Source organism: Pseudophryne corroboree, chromosome 4, assembly GCF_028390025.1.
Source record: "Pseudophryne corroboree isolate aPseCor3 chromosome 4, aPseCor3.hap2, whole genome shotgun sequence".
Classification (NCBI taxonomy): domain Eukaryota; kingdom Metazoa; phylum Chordata; class Amphibia; order Anura; family Myobatrachidae; genus Pseudophryne; species Pseudophryne corroboree.
In genome coordinates, this window is record NC_086447.1 from 536,603,917 (window position 1) to 536,619,478 (window position 15,562).

At 45.1% G+C, this 15,562-nt stretch overlaps 1 protein-coding gene across 14 annotated transcripts in view; it reads left to right on the top strand.

Annotated features, from left to right (window-relative positions):
• EPB41L2 (erythrocyte membrane protein band 4.1 like 2) overlaps window positions 1-15,562 on the top strand; it is a 640,934-nt gene that overhangs the window by 168,033 nt on the left and 457,339 nt on the right. Inside the window, exon 1 of one of the 14 annotated variants that reach the window (XM_063917314.1) lies at window positions 12,984-13,048. The exons of 12 other annotated variants lie outside the window; for them this stretch is intronic. The gene's annotated coding sequence lies outside the window, so the exon portion shown is untranslated. Of the gene's footprint in view, window positions 1-12,983; window positions 13,053-15,562 lie in introns of those variants that run through there. One more of the 14 variants, XM_063917313.1, reaches the window with a different exon arrangement.

Below are 15,562 nucleotides of genomic sequence, written 5' to 3' on the forward strand. Positions count from 1 at the left end.
AATGACGTGTGTGATGAAGCGTGGGGTGCCCCGATAAAAAACTGCTAATTTCAAAGAAGTTATTGGCTTTATACCCTTTCCCGCCAGAGGTTAGGGAGCGCTGGGAAACACCTCCTAGGGTGGACAAAGCGCTAACACGCTTATCAAAACAAGTGGCGTTACCCTCTCCTGAGACGGACGCACTTAAAGATCCATCAGATAGGAGGATGGAAAATATCCAAAAAGGTATATACACACATGCAGGTGTTATACTACGACCAGCTATTGCGACTGCCTGGATGTGCAGTGCTGGGGTAGTTTGGTCAGAGTCCCTGATCGAAAATATTGATACCCTGGACAGGGACAATATTTTACTGTCGTTAGAACAAATAAAGGATGCATTTCTTTATATGCGTGATGCACAGAGAGATATCTGCACACTGGCATCACGGGTAAGTGCTATGTCCATTTCGGCCAGAAGAGCTTTATGGACACGACAGTGGACAGGCGATGCGTAGAGGAGTTATTTGAGGTCGGTCTATCGGATTTGGTGGCCACAGCTACGGCCGGGAAATCCACCTTTTCTACCTCAAGTCACTCCCCAACAGAAAAAGGCACCGACCTTTCAACCGCAGCCCTTTCGTTCCTTTAAAAATAAGAGAGCAAAGGGCTATTCATATCTGCCACGAGGCAGAGGACGAGGGAAGAGACAGCAACAGGCAGCTCCTTCCCAGGAACAGAAGCCCTCCCCGGCTTCTACAAAAGCCTCAGCATGACGCTGGGGCTTCGCAAGCGGACTCGGGGGCGGTAGGCGGTCGTCTCAAAAATTACAGCGCGCAGTGGGCTCACTCGCAGGTAAATCCCTGGATCCTGCAGATAATATCTCAGGGGTACAGGTTGAAATTAGAGACAGAGCCACCTCGCCGTTTCCTGAAGTCTGCTTTACCAACGTCCCCCTCAGAAAGGGAGACGGTTTTGGAAGCCATTCACAAGCTGTATTCTCAGCAGGTGATAGTCAAGGTACCTCTTCTACAACAAGGGAAGGGGTATTATTCCACTCTATTTGTGGTACCGAAGCCGGATGGCTCGGTAAGGCCTATTCTAAATCTGAAGTCCTTGAACCTATACATAAAGAAGTTCAAGTTCAAGATGGAGTCACTCAGAGCAGTGATAGCGAACCTGGAAGAAGGGGACTTTATGGTATCCTTGGACATCAAGGATGTGTATCTCCACGTTCCAATTACCCCTCACACCAGGGGTACCTCAGGTTCGTTGTACAAAACTGTCACTATCAGTTTCAGACGCTGCCGTTTGGTTTGTCCACGGCACCTCGGGTCTTTACAAAGGTAATGGCCGAGATAATATTTCTTCTTCGAAGAAAAGGCGTATTAATTATCCCATACTTGGACGATCTCCTAATAAGGGCAAGGTCCAGAGAACAGCTAGAGATGGGTTTAGCACTATCTCAAGAGGTGCTAAAGCAGCACGGATGGATTCTGAATATTCCAAAATTCCAATTAATGCCGACAACTCGTCTGCTGTTCCTGGGGATGATTCTGGACACAGTTCAGAAAAAGGTTTTTCTTCCCGAAGAAAAAGCCAAGGAGTTATCTGACCTGGTCAGGAACCTCCTAAAACCAGGAAAGGTGTCTGTACATCAATGCACAAGAGTCCTGGGAAAAAATGGTAGCTTCTTACGAAGCAATCCCTTTCGGCAGATTCCATGCAAAGGGATCTGTTGGACAAATGGTCAGGGTCGCATCTTCAGATGCACCTGCGGATAACCCTGTCGCCGAGGACAAGGGTATCCCTTCTGTGGTGGTTGCAGGAGGCTCATCTATTGGAGGGCCGCAGATTCGGCATACAGGATTGGATCCTGGTGACCACGGATGCCAGCCTGAGAGGCTGGGGAGCAGTCACACAGGGAAGAAATTTCCAGGGAGTGTGGTCGAGCCTGAAAAAGTCTCTTCACATAAGCATTCTGGAACTAAGAGCAATCTACAATGCTCTAAGCCAGGCGGAACCTCTGCTTCAAGGAAGACCGGTGTTGATCCAGTCGGACAACATCACGGCAGTCGCCCATGTAAACAGACAGGGCGGCACAAGAAGCAGGAGGGCAATGGCAGAAGCTGCCAGGATCCTTCGCTGGGCGGAGAATCACGTGATAGCACTGTCAGCAGTATTCATCCCGGGCGTGGACAACTGGGAAGCAGACTTCCTCAGCAGACACGACCTTCACCCGGGAGAGTGGGGACTTCATCCAGAAGTTTTCCACATGCTATTAAACCGTTGGGTAAAACCAATGGTGGACATGATGGCGTCTCGCCTCAACAAAACACTGGACAGGTATTGCGCCAGGTCAAGAGATCCGCAGGCAATAGCTGTGGACGCGCTGGTAACACCTTGGGTGTACCAGTCGGTATATGTGTTTCCTCCTCTGCCTCTCATACCAAAGGTATTGAGGATTATACGGCAAAGAGGAGTAAGACTAGTGGCTCCGGATTGGCCAAGAAGGACTTGGTACCCGGAACTTCAAGAGATGGTCACGGACGATCCGTGGCCTCTACTTCTGAGAAGGGACCTGCTTCAGCAGGGTCCTTGTCTTTTTCAAGACTTACCGCGGCTGCGTTTGACGGCATGGCGTTGAATGCCAGATCCTAAAAGGAAAAGGCATTCCAGAAGAAGTCATTCCTACCTTGATAAAGGCAAGGAAGGAAGTCACCGCGAAGCATTATCGCCGTATTTGGCGAAAATATGTTGCGTGGTGCGAGCAGCGGAGTGCTCCGATGGAGGAATTTCAACTGGGTCGTTTTCCTACATTTCCTGCAATCAGGATTGTCTATGGGTCTCAAATTGGGATCTATTAAGGTTCAAATTTCGGCCCTATCAATATTCTTCCACAAAGAATTGGCCTCAGTCCCTGAGGTCCAGATTTTTATCAAAGGAGTACTGCATATACAGCCTCCTGTGGTGCCTAAGGTGGCACCGTGGGATCTAAATGTAGTTTTAGATTTCCTCAAATCCAATTGGTTTGAACCACTAAAGAATGTGGATTTGAAATATCTCACATGGAAAGTGACTATGTTACTGGCCCTGGCTCGGCCGGGAGAGTATCTGAACTGGCGGCTTTGTCTTATAAAAGCCCTTATTTAATTTTCCATTCGACATAGGGCAGAGCTGCGGACGCGTCCGCATTTTCTCCCTAAGGTGGTATCAGCGTTTCACCTGAACCAGCCTATTGTAGTGCCTGCGGCTACAGACGACTTGAAGGACTCCAAGTTGTTGGACGTTGTCAGAGCCTTAAAAATATACATTTAAAGGACGGCTGGAGTCAGAAAATCTGACTCGCTGTTTATACTGTATGCACCCAAAAAGTTGGGTGCACCTGCTTCTAAGCAGTCGATTGCTCGTTGGTTTTGTAACAAAATTCAACTTGTACATTCTGTGGCAGGCCTGCCACAGCCTAAATCTGTTAAGGCCCATTCCGCAAGGAAGGTGGGCTCATCTTGGGCGGCTGCCCAAGGGGTCTCGGCATTACAACTCTGCCGAGCAGCTACGTGGTCAGGGGAGAACACGTTTGTAAATTTTTACAAATTTGATACCCTGGCAAAGGAGGACCTGGAGTTCTCTCATTCGGTGCTGCAGAGTCATCCGCACTCTCCCGCCCGTTTGGGAGCTTTGGTATAATCCCCATGGTCCTTTCAGGAACCCCAGCATCCACTTAGGACGATAGAGAAAATAAGAATTTACTTACCGATAATTCTATTTCTCGGAGTCCGTAGTGGATGCTGGGCGCCCATCCCAAGTGCGGATTATCTGCAATACTTGTACATAGTTATTGTTAACTAATTCGGGTTATTGTTTAGGAAGCCATCTTTCAGAGGCTCCTCTGTTATCATACTGTTAACTGGGTTTAGATCACAAGTTGTACGGTGTGATTGGTGTGGCTGGTATGAGTCTTACCCGGGATTCAAAATCCTCCCTTATTGTGTACGCTCGTCCGGGCACAGTACCTAACTGGAGTCTGGAGGAGGGTCATAGGGGGAGGAGCCAGTACACACCACCTGACCTGTAAAAGCTTTACTTTTGTGCCCTGTCTCCTGCGGAGCCGCTATTCCCCATGGTCCTTTCAGGAACCCCAGCATCCACTACGGACTCCGAGAAATAGAATTATCGGTAAGTAAATTCTTATTATATATATATATATATATATATATATATATATATATATATATATATATATATATATATATATATATATATATATATAATGATGATTTTTTTACAGTATTGTATATAGATTTTATTTATGACCACTTTGTAGACATCTTTGATTTTCCAGCATGCATCTTTGGGATGTGGGAGTAACATGATGTTGGTGGTTGCTGGCAGTAACATTGCCTAGAGTTGAATACCCCTTCCCTATATTTTTAATGTGAAGTATAATTCTTAATTAAACTTTGATTTTTTTTCAGTGGTGTTCTCCTTTTAATGGACAGCGATAAAAGTAAAATGTTGTTTATCGGAGTTGAATGCGATAAAATAAAACCAACGGAAATGTCCCTAAACCAGTAGCATACTTACAATGGTGGCATTTATTTTTAGTCCTCTCATAGGGGGTCATTCCGAGTTGATCACTAGCTGCATTCGTTCGCTGTGCAGCGATGAGTCAAAAAAACGGCACTTCTGCACATGCGACGCAATGCACATGCACAAAGTACTTTTACAACGGCCGATGTAGTTTCACACAGGGTTTAGCGAAGCTTTTCAGTCGCACTGCTGGCCGCAGAGTGATTGACATGAAGTGGGTGTTTCTGGGTGTCAACTGACCGTTTTCAGGGAGTGATCGAAAAAACGCAGGCGTGGTTGGCTGAACGCAGGGCGTGTTTGTGACGTCAAAACAGGAACTGAACAGTCTGAAGTCATCGCAAGCGGTGAGTAGGTATTGAGCTACTCTAAAACTGCACCAAAAAACTTTGCCGCTGCTCTGCGATCCTTTCGTTCGCACTTCTGCTAAAATACACTCCCAGTGGGAGGCGGCATAGCGTTTGCACAGCTGCTAAAAACGGCTAGTGAGCGATCAAGTCGGAATGACCCCCATAGTCCCTTGCCCCACACCTCTAATTTCTACTGAACCTGTTCCTAATAACGTGGGGTTGACAGGCATGGCCAAAGAACAGGAGCATGAATCATTATTTTTCTTGGGGAACCTGGCACATTTAGCAAATGGTTTCTCAAGATAAATCTCTGCTTTCTAAAGTTTTGGATGGAGTAAGAACCCGAGAACAGAGCAATTACACATGTTTAAAACACTCTAGAATGTCAATTTAGGGTATAGTTATACATTTTAGCTCATGATTGGCTTGTATATCGTTTGATTTAAAGTGGATCCATACATACATACATACATACATACATACATACATACATACATGCATGCATGCATGCATGCATGCATGCATGCATTGGAAACTTGCGTTTTGTGATATTAATATAAATGAGCATATATCCAATAGAACCTTTCCCCATGAAGTAAGGACATAATTGTCATGCCGTAGCTCTGTAATATCACTTGTTCTTAGCACAATTTATACGCTCTCACTGACTCAGCCCACAAAATGTCTATTCTATGCAAGTGTCAATTCAGCTTAAATAATTGGCCTTTGTACATGAATATTAAAACCCTTTCTGATCATGTAGTTTGTTACTTAACATCTGAAGCATATCTCGGACTCCTTTTACGTTTGTGACGTACTCTAGCTCAGACTCTTTAATTGGATTCCTGGGCAAATGATGAGCAAAACCGTGCTTAATCTGATTACCATGTTTCCTAATTTAGATGCCGAGGTAGTTCCTCAAGCAGGATAGGTCATGTCAGGACATGGGGGACCTGATCGTTATTCCCTGCACCTGAGCTGCTAGTGATCACTCCTAATGATGATGTCCATGTGCCAGCTAGACCTACAAACGATACACCACTACTTGAGTGAAGGATAGGAAAAAATCTGGTTACTGCCATGTTCCCTTTTGAAGGCAAAAATTTTAAAGCATAAAATATTAATAACTAAAGCAAGTTAGTAAGCAGATTATTTATTTCTCTCTCTCGCTCTCTCTCTCTCTCGCTCTCTCTCTCTCTCTCTCTCTCTCTCTCTCTCTCTCTCTCTCTCTCTCTCTCTCTCTCTCTCTCTCTCTCTCTCTCTCTCGGCAGAAATCCCAGAAAGACAGCATCTTTTTTTTTTTTAAATCGCTGTTTGTTACTTTTCTCCCTATGTTTGTGCTTTTGATGTGTTCCTTGGAAAGTGGTGGTTTATCTGTCCATTGTCGGTGATGTTGCAGTATGATGATAGAATTTGGTTCTATAACCTTACATTCAACTACAGCTCTGCAGAAACTAGCTAATGCCAACTTTATATCTAATGTAGCTAATGGGCCCTACACATATGGCGATGTGCCGCTGAGGTGGCCGATACAGCCGGCAGGCGACCCGGCGGGAGGAGGGGGGCTTTGGGGGGGGGGGTGAAGTTTCTTCACTTCCCCCGTCACCTGGCTCCATAGCAGTGCATGCTAATATGGACGAGATTGTCCATATTGGCCTGCATGCATAAGTGATGTGGCACCAATCTGAACGAGTTCGGGGCCGCGCCCAGTTCATCGTTGCTGCCTCCACACTGAAGGATATGAACGAGTTCTCGTTCATATCGTTCAGTGAAATCTGCCAGTGTGTAGGGCCCATTAGCTTCTATGTTTATTAGAAATCGTTTTTTTTCCTTTTTATGTCCATATCTTCTTTTTCCTGTTCTATACTCTGGTAGAGAATAGGCTGGAGCTAGAGCATGACCTTGCTCTGAAGGTAGCCACTTCAGTTCTCTAGGCAGTAGCTGCTCAATCCATCCAGTGCGATATTCATTTTTTTTTTTTTTTATGTGCTCCAATAGACCAGCTTTAGCTGCGTAAACCTGTCGAGTCCATGTTGGGGTGCCCCAAATCATGACTTTTTGCTGATTTCTCAGGAGGCTGCAGGCAGAGGTCATACTGTCGTGCCTGGCGACAAAAACAATTTAATCTCTGCAATCGGACGTGCAATACTGCTGTAAGTGGTGAATACAATTGAATTCCCCCTATAAGAGAAGATGTTTTTGGAAAGTGTACTAGGATATATATTGCATTTAAATCCCATCTATGGTGATAAGATATAGCAATCCATTGTATGTCCTGCTTTTTATACTTCTGGACTGCTAAGCCTTAACGCATGTTCATAGTTTCTCCATTCTGTTTCTGCCTTCCAAGGTGACTTCGGTAACTGCTTTAATTTTTTAATTCGGCTTCATGTGGGATAGTTGTCCTTGATAAAGAATTGTACTAACGAGGTGAAACATTACCCCTAAGCATGGTTTAATTTTTCATCTGAGAAAAATGAGTAAGGGGGGGTATTTATCAAAGCACACAGAGTGATAAAGCACTAACCAATCAGCCACTAAATCATTTTAAAGGCAGAGTTTGAAAATATTGTATATACTAGCGCTGGTTTCACTACTTCTTGTTCTTTTGATATTTGTAGTGGCTGACAACACCTTTACAAGCTGCTTTGTGACAGAGCCCTAGATACTGATTTTTTTTCATTACTGGTTTTTGTGGAAACCTTTACTAGCAGTTTTGTCTTTTTCATTTTAAGTTAGCTTGCTTTGTACAGCCGGTTATGTTTTTATTTTCATTCTTCTGTTTAAATGATTTGTGGTGAAATTGATATGCCTTAACGTAACATTACGTTACTTCTCATTGTTTGGTAGATTGCCAATAATCTAATGATGCGAACAGGAGATCTTGTTCATGGTTATCAAAACCCCTTCCCATTGATTTTTTATTCACATGAATGGGAATTTCATGAGAGCAGAGGTGGTGACTTAACAAACCAAGGGGGAGATTTATCAAATCTTGGAGAGAAAGTACTAACCAATCGGCATCAAATCACTCCCTTGCATCTATGTGCTGATTACCCGACTAGCAACCTGTCAGGGAATGGGGGAAATGAAGACATGTTAAAAATGTCAGCAGTTGTTTTATTAGCTAATCAGGACTTTTATATAGTAACATAGTATCTGAGGTTGAAAAAAGACAATTGTCCATCGAGTTCAACCTATTCGTGGTCTCCTATGCATGATGATTTGTCTAAAATTTTTGACTGATGCTGATGTTAGCCGTTGCATTTTATCCCTTTTTGTAGTAACTATAATGCGTGACTATGCACCATAACCCTGGATATCCTTATCCATTAGGAATTTATCTAACCCATTCTTAAAGGTGTTGACCGATTCCGCCATTACAACTCCCTCAGGCAGGGAATTCCAAACACGTATTGTCCTTACCGTGAAAAAGCCTTTACGCCGTATTGTGCGGAATCTCCTCTCCTCTAACTTGAGCAAGTGTCCACGAGTCCTATGTGTTGATCTGGCCAAAAACAGGTCCCGCGCAAGCTCTGTGTATTGTCCCCTTATATATTTGTAGATGTTGATCATATCCCCTCTTAGTCTCCTCTTTTTTCCAATGTAAACATGCCTAGTCTTTCAAGCCTTTCCTTGTATCCATCGTCTCCATGCCCTTAATTAGGACTTTTAAACATGTTTTAATATTTCTGATTCCCCCAACCTTGCTGTCAGGGGATCCAGGATTTTGTCACAATTTATCTGTAATGTATGGGGGTCATAACTGTCATTTTCGGAATGTGCTTGAAAAATGACAGGCACGTAATTGGTTGGTACTTTATTTCTCTCAAAGATTTGATTCATCTATACCCAAGTGAGGCACTCAGAGCAGTTTAGAGTATCTCCTGCCTACCGTTAATACCCCTTTCACAATGCAAGAATAACCCGGCATCGGCCCGGCATATTACCTGGTCGACACGGGTCAGTGTGCGATGTGAAAGGGGCCTTGGAGAATTCCCTGGTCATTATTATTATTATTATTATTATTATTATCATCATCATCCTTTATTTATATGGCGCCACAAGGGTTCCGCAGCGCCCGATTACAGAGTACATAAACAAATAATCAAACAGGAAAACAGCAACTTACAGTTGACAGTATAGGACAAGTACAGGGTAAATAAACAGTTACATCAGCAGATGACACTGTTATAAGTATCAGGTGGCAGAAGACTGCTGGATTTGGTGCAGTTGAAGATTATTAAAGTAAGAAAGGATAAGCACATGAGGGAAGAGGGCCCTGCTCATGAGAGCTTACATTCTAAAGGGGAGGGGTAGACAGACAGATGTGACACAGATGGGGTACATAGAGAATGTTGAACAGAGGGTTAGGATGAGATTCGGCTGGGTTTGGTGAAGAAGTGGGTCTTGAGAGACTGTTTGAAGTTTTGTAGAGAGGTGGAGAGGCTGAGGGGGAGAGGTAGGGAATTCCAGAGAAATGGTGCAGCACGTGAAAAATCTTGGCGGTAGGAGTGGGAGGAAGTAATCCGTAGGCAGGAGAGTCGGCGTGCATTAGCAGAGCGAAGAGGACGGGTGGGAGTGTAAAGGGAGATAAGGTCAGAGATGTAGATGGGAGAGGAGTGGGTGAGGGCTTTTGTAAGCGAGTGTGAGAAGCTTGAAGTGGATTCTGAAAGGGAAGGGGAGCCAGTGAAGTTCTAGTAAGAGAGGAGAGGTGGACGTAGTGCGTTTGGTGAGGAAGATGAGCCGGGCAGCAGCATTGAGGATAGATTGGAGTGGAGAGAGGTATTTGTCAGGAATGCCAGTCAGGAGGAGATTACAGTAGTCCAGTCTGGAGATGACCACTGAGTGGATAAGAGTCTTGGTAGTATCCTGGGTCAGAAAGGGTCTGATCCTGGAAATATTTTTTAGATGAAAACGGCAGGTTTGTGATAGGTGCTGAATGTGTGGTTTGAAGGAGAGGGAAGAATCAAGGATTACTCCAAGACAGCGCACTTGGGGGCTAGAGGAGATAGTAGTGCCATCAATAGATAATGAGATTGAAGGAGGGGAGGTTATGCGGGAGGGAGGGAAGATGATCAGCTCGGTCTTAGACATGTTAAGTTTAAGAAAGCGCTGGGACATCCAGGAAGAGGTAGCTGAGAGACAGTTGGAGATACGAGTGGGAAAAGGTCTGGAGAGGAAAGATAGATTTGGGTGTCATCAGCATAGAGATGGTATTGGAAACCAAAAGAACTAATGAGCTTACCTAGTGAGGACGTATAGATAGAGAAGAGAAGAGGACCAAGGACAGAACCTTGAGGTACCCATACAGTTAGTGGAAGTGAGGGGGAGGTGGAGTCATGAGAGGAGACAGAATGAACGGTCAGAAAGGTAGGAAGACAGCCAAGAGAGGGCAGTGTCACGCAGACCAAGGAGTGAAGGATTTGCAGTAGGAGAGGATGGTCCACAGTGTCAAAAGCAGCAGAGAGATCAAGTAGAATAAGTAGAGAGTAGTGTCCCTTAGATTTAGCAGATTGGAGGTCATTGCATACTTTTGTAAGGGCAGTTCAGTGGAGTGGAGAGGATGGAAGCCAGACTGGAATGGTTCAAGCAATGAGTGTGAGGAAAGAAAGGAAGTAAGGCGGTTGTTGACAATACGCTCAAAGAGTTTGGAGGCAAAAGGGAGGAGAGCGATGGGTCGGTAGTTGGAAAGAGTGTTGGATCAAGGGTAGGTTTTTTAAGAATAGGAGAGATGAGTGCGTGCTTGAAGGCAGAGGGGACAGTGCCTGATGAGAGGGAGAGATTGAGAAGGTGGGAAATATGTGAACAAGCAGAAGGAGAGAGGTAGCGGAGGAGGTGGGAGGGGATAGGGTCAAGTGAGGAGGTGGTGAGGGGACAGGAACGAATGAGGGCCATGATTTCCTCTCCAGATGCATGGGAGAAAGATTTCAGAATAGGTGCGAGGGTTGGTAAGGGATGGGAGAAGGCTGGTTACTGATGGTCTGGTGTGATGTGATGTCCTGATGTATGGAGTCAATTCTGGATGTGAAGTAAGTGGCAAAGTCAAGAGCAGAGAGTGAGGAAGGGAGACGAGGTGGAGGTGGGCAGAGGAGTGAGTCGAGAGTGGCAAAGAGGCGCCGGGGGTTGGGAGACTGGGAGAAGATGAGGTTCTTGAAGTATGACTGTTTAGCAAGAGAAAGGGCAGCACTGAAGGATGAGAGCATACGTTTGAAATGGAGGAAGTCTGCCTTAGAGCGTGATTTCTTCCAGTGTCGCTCAGCAGTACGTGAGCATTTTTGCAGATATCTGGTGCATTTGGTATGCCAGGGTTGAGGTGTTAATTTGCAAGGTGAATAGTGGTTGGTGGAGCAACAGAGTCAAGAGCAGAAGTAAGGGATGCATTGTATGTGGAAGTGGCTTGTTCAGGGCATATGAGAGAGAGAATAGGAGAGAGAAGTAAGTCAAACAGGGAGGAAAGGAATGGGTGTCAATAGCTTCAATGTTACGCTTAGTGATGGTAGCCTTAGGAGGTAGAGATGGGAAAGTCGAGAGAGATAGGTTAAAGGAGAGCAGGTGGTGGTCAGAGAGGGGAAATGGGGAGTTGGAAAAATCAGAAACATCACAGCGGTGAGTGAAGACCACATCCAGTGAGCTCCCATTCACATGGGAGGGTGAGGAGGTCCACTGGGAAAGACCAAGTGAAGAGGTGAGGTTAAGGAGTTTAGAGGCATGGGATTGTGTGGGGATGTCAATAGGGATGTTGAAATCGCCTAGGATAATGGAGGGAATGTCAGAAGAGAGGAAGCCAGGAAGCAAAGTTGTCGATGAATTTGGAAGCAGTGCCAGGGGGGCGGTAAATGACAGCTACTATAAGATGGACTGGTTGGAAGAGGCGTATGGCATGGATCTCAAATGTAGAGAATGTAAGGGATGGTTCTGGTGGTATGAGTTGGTAGTAGTAACTAGAAGGTAAAAGGACCCCAACACCACCCCCATGGCGACCCCCAGGTCGGGGGTTGTGTGTGTGAATGTGAGGCCCCCAGCAGAGAGAGCAGCAGGAGAAGTATTGTCAGAGGGCGTAATCCAAGTTTCAGTAATGGCTAGTAGGTGTAGGGAGTTGGAAATGAAAAGGTCATGAGTGGGGACCAGTCTGTTACAAACAGATCTGGCATTCCAGAGGGCACAGGGGGTATGAGTTTGTGGGAGAGAGGTGAATGAGATTATCAGGGTTGCTGTAGCGATGAGGTGAGATTAACTTTGAGGGCAGGGATGATGAGAGAGTAGTGATGGTACGGGCGCCTGACCCAGTAATTCAACCTGGGTAATAACACGGGTTATTCCTGGGTTGAATACCAGGTCAGTTGCAGCGTAAACGGATTCCTGGGTCCATGGGACCTGTTTACTACATAGAGAAGCGGCGGCACGGAGATGAGCTCATCTCTCTGTGCCGCCTCCAACCCGACCCTGCTGCTGGCTCCGCCCCCCCCTGCTGTTATGGCAACCGGCTCTGTATATTGCCGGGTCAGGAAGCCAGCGCTGAGGCTCCAATGCTGGATCCCACCCGAGAAGGACCAGTTTCCAATTCCCGGGTGGGATCCGGCATTGGATATGTGAAAGGGGTATAAGCTGCTTCATGGGACCTGCAGGGTCCGTTGAGTGCCAGAAAGTGTAACTTTACTTTAGTTATTGTATTCCCATTGAAAGGTACACGTTTTAGTTTCGGGTCTTCAAATGTTAAGTAATGTTTTTTGTTTATCAGTAATAATAATAACTAGAATTCTTGTAAAAAGGTTTGTCCATTTGAAGTTTTGTATTAAAACACTAGTTTCTTGTTTTGTTTTAAGTAATGCTCGTCCAGGATGATCAGACATTGCGATCCCCTTATTTCTCTCTTGATGCAGTGAGAGGCATTGGGTGATTTGTTTCCCTGCTCTGTATGTTCTGTTTTTCCTCCCCTGTCTTCAGCAATGTCAGTGCTTGGGTGGGGTCCGCCTTGTTCATTAAGCTTCCCATTCAACATCCAGTGGCTTTGCATTGGCTGGCCCTTCTGTTACATTTGTTGTGTCCAGCGGTCTGCAATTTCCAGTGTGCTGATTAAATAGATTTCTTTGGTGCTGGAGGAAGCAACACGTACTGATAACTCTGGTGCAGTAGGTACATTCTTTCACCTAATTCATGTCCTTAAATGTCAAAATCCATGTGACCGTCTCTAGGCAAAGTTTTTCTCCCCTAGTTATATTAATGCCTAACTGCTGTTATGTGCTTTTTATGGTATGTACAAGTAAATTATGATCATGCAAAACTTGTTATAGCCATGATTGATTTTTTTTTTTTCGTTTTAGTAGGCAAAGTTTTTCTCCCCTAGTTATATTAATGCCTAACTGCTGTTATGTGCTTTTTATGGTATGTACAAGTAAATTATGATCATGCAAAACTTGTTATAGCCATGATTGATTTTTTTTTTTTCGTTTTAGAGCTTCATTTACTAAAACAATTGCAACATAGTTTAAAATCACTTTTTGCTTTATTAAGTTCATGTAACATTTATATTGCATCCTAGTTGATGCTAATCTGTATTATATTGCAACATTTACCTTTCAAAGTCTATGTACAGTATTACACTTGTACTTTTTACTATTAATTGATTTCATCCTACCTTTGTAAATATATTTGACATTTTTATGAACAGGATGGTTTGTTTTGCTTTACCTGTGCTATGGACAAGGTCAGATCTAGTGAAATACTGCTCGTATTGAGATCCATCTCATGTTCCAAGTAATGTAGATACTGTAGGTAAACTTGATTTTACAAAAATGAGCTACTTTCTCGTATAATAGTTTGTTGTAGTTTGTAATATGGGGAATGGGAAGATGACAAAATGCTCATGCTACTCTGGCTATTATGAGTCTGATTCTTGGCCCACCTACCTGGTACAGGTAATGGGTGGACTATTGACAGGCAAAAAAAAAAACACCAAACCAATTATGCTTACCTGGACGGATGTCTCTGAAAACTAGGAGCCAGGATCTTACCATGATGAGCCAGCAACTTTGTGAATGTAGGTAACTTTGTGGCTTGTTTTATAGTGTTGCATACCAATATATGGTAGAGTATGTTTAACCTTAACATGGCATTGATATAGGGGTGTGACATATTACAGACTACAAGGACTATACCTGTATTTACATTAAAACATTGTCCATTGCCATTATTGTAGCAATCGCTTCCATTGTGTTCTGGATATGGTCACCATCTTACCTGCGGTCATGTACAGGCTCACATATTCAGGGATTCTATGTATAGGTGAACAGATGTATTATTTGAACCAAGTATAGGCCCTTAAGGTTTCCTCAAGAATTTTTTTTGGGTAGTGCACTAAGGTTGCGGGGTATTATGCACGCTTGCCCAAAATGGAGGCATGGCCCAGCCGGCATCACTATTGAGGACGGTCCGGCCCCCTCAATGTCACTAGTGGGGCATGCCCCAGCCATCAACGTCATTGAAGGGTGTGTGCCCAGCACTTACAGAGGTACCGTGCCTACCTCCAAGCTCTCCCTTTAATGTGAATAGATGACATGTACATGCTCCCCTCATCTATTCACGTGGCAGCAGACTATTTTAGCAGGGTACCGGTAAAGGGTTAGGCGCATTTTGCCCTTTAAAAATCAGGCAGGGCACAGCTAGCAAGAAGACTAGCTCTAATGATTATGATGACTGCTGTCAAGTGTATCAATAGAGGTGGTGGGCACCCATATAACATTCAGTTCTGCATGCGCAATGCGGGAGCAGCTACTGCAGGCTTGTATGGAACTCAGCATTAGACCCTAAATGTGCAAATGTTAATAGTAGTTTCTCTGACGTCCTAGTGGATGCTGGGAACTCCGTAAGGACCATGGGGAATAGCGGCTCCGCAGGAGACTGGGCACATCTAAAGAAACCTTTAGGATCACCTGGTGTGCACTGGCTCCTCCCCCTATGACCCTCCTCCAAGCCTCAGTTAGATTTCTGTGCCCGACGATAAGGGTGCACACTAGGGGCTCTCCTGAGCTCTTTGTGAAAGTTTTAGTTTAGGTTAATTATTTTCAGTGAGACCTGCTGGCAACAGGCTCACTGCATCGAGGGACTAAGGGGAGAAGAAGCGAACTCACCTGCGTGCAGAGTGGATTGGGCTTCTTAGGCTACTGGACATTAGCTCCAGAGGGACGATCACAGGTTCAGCCTGGATGGGTCACCGGAGCCGCGCCGCCGTCCCCCTTACAGAGCCAGAAGAGCGAAGAGGTCCGGAAAAATCGGCGGCAGAAGACGATCCTGTCTTCAGATAAGGTAGCGCACAGCACCGCAGCTGTGCGCCATTGCTCTCAGCACACTTCACACTCCGGTCACTGAGGGTGCAGGGCGCTGGGGGGGGCAGCGCCCTGAGACGCAATAAATCGATAAAAAAACCTTATATGGCTAAAATAAATGCATCACATATAACTCCTGGGCTATATGGATGCATTTAACCTCTGCCAAAACATACAGAAAAAGGATGATAAGGACGCCGAGAAAGGGGCGAAGCCTATCTCCTCAGCACACTGGCGCCATTTTCCCTCACAGCTCAGTTGGAGGGAAGCTCCCTGGCTCTCCCCTGCAGTCACTACACTACAGAAAGGGGTTAAAAAAGA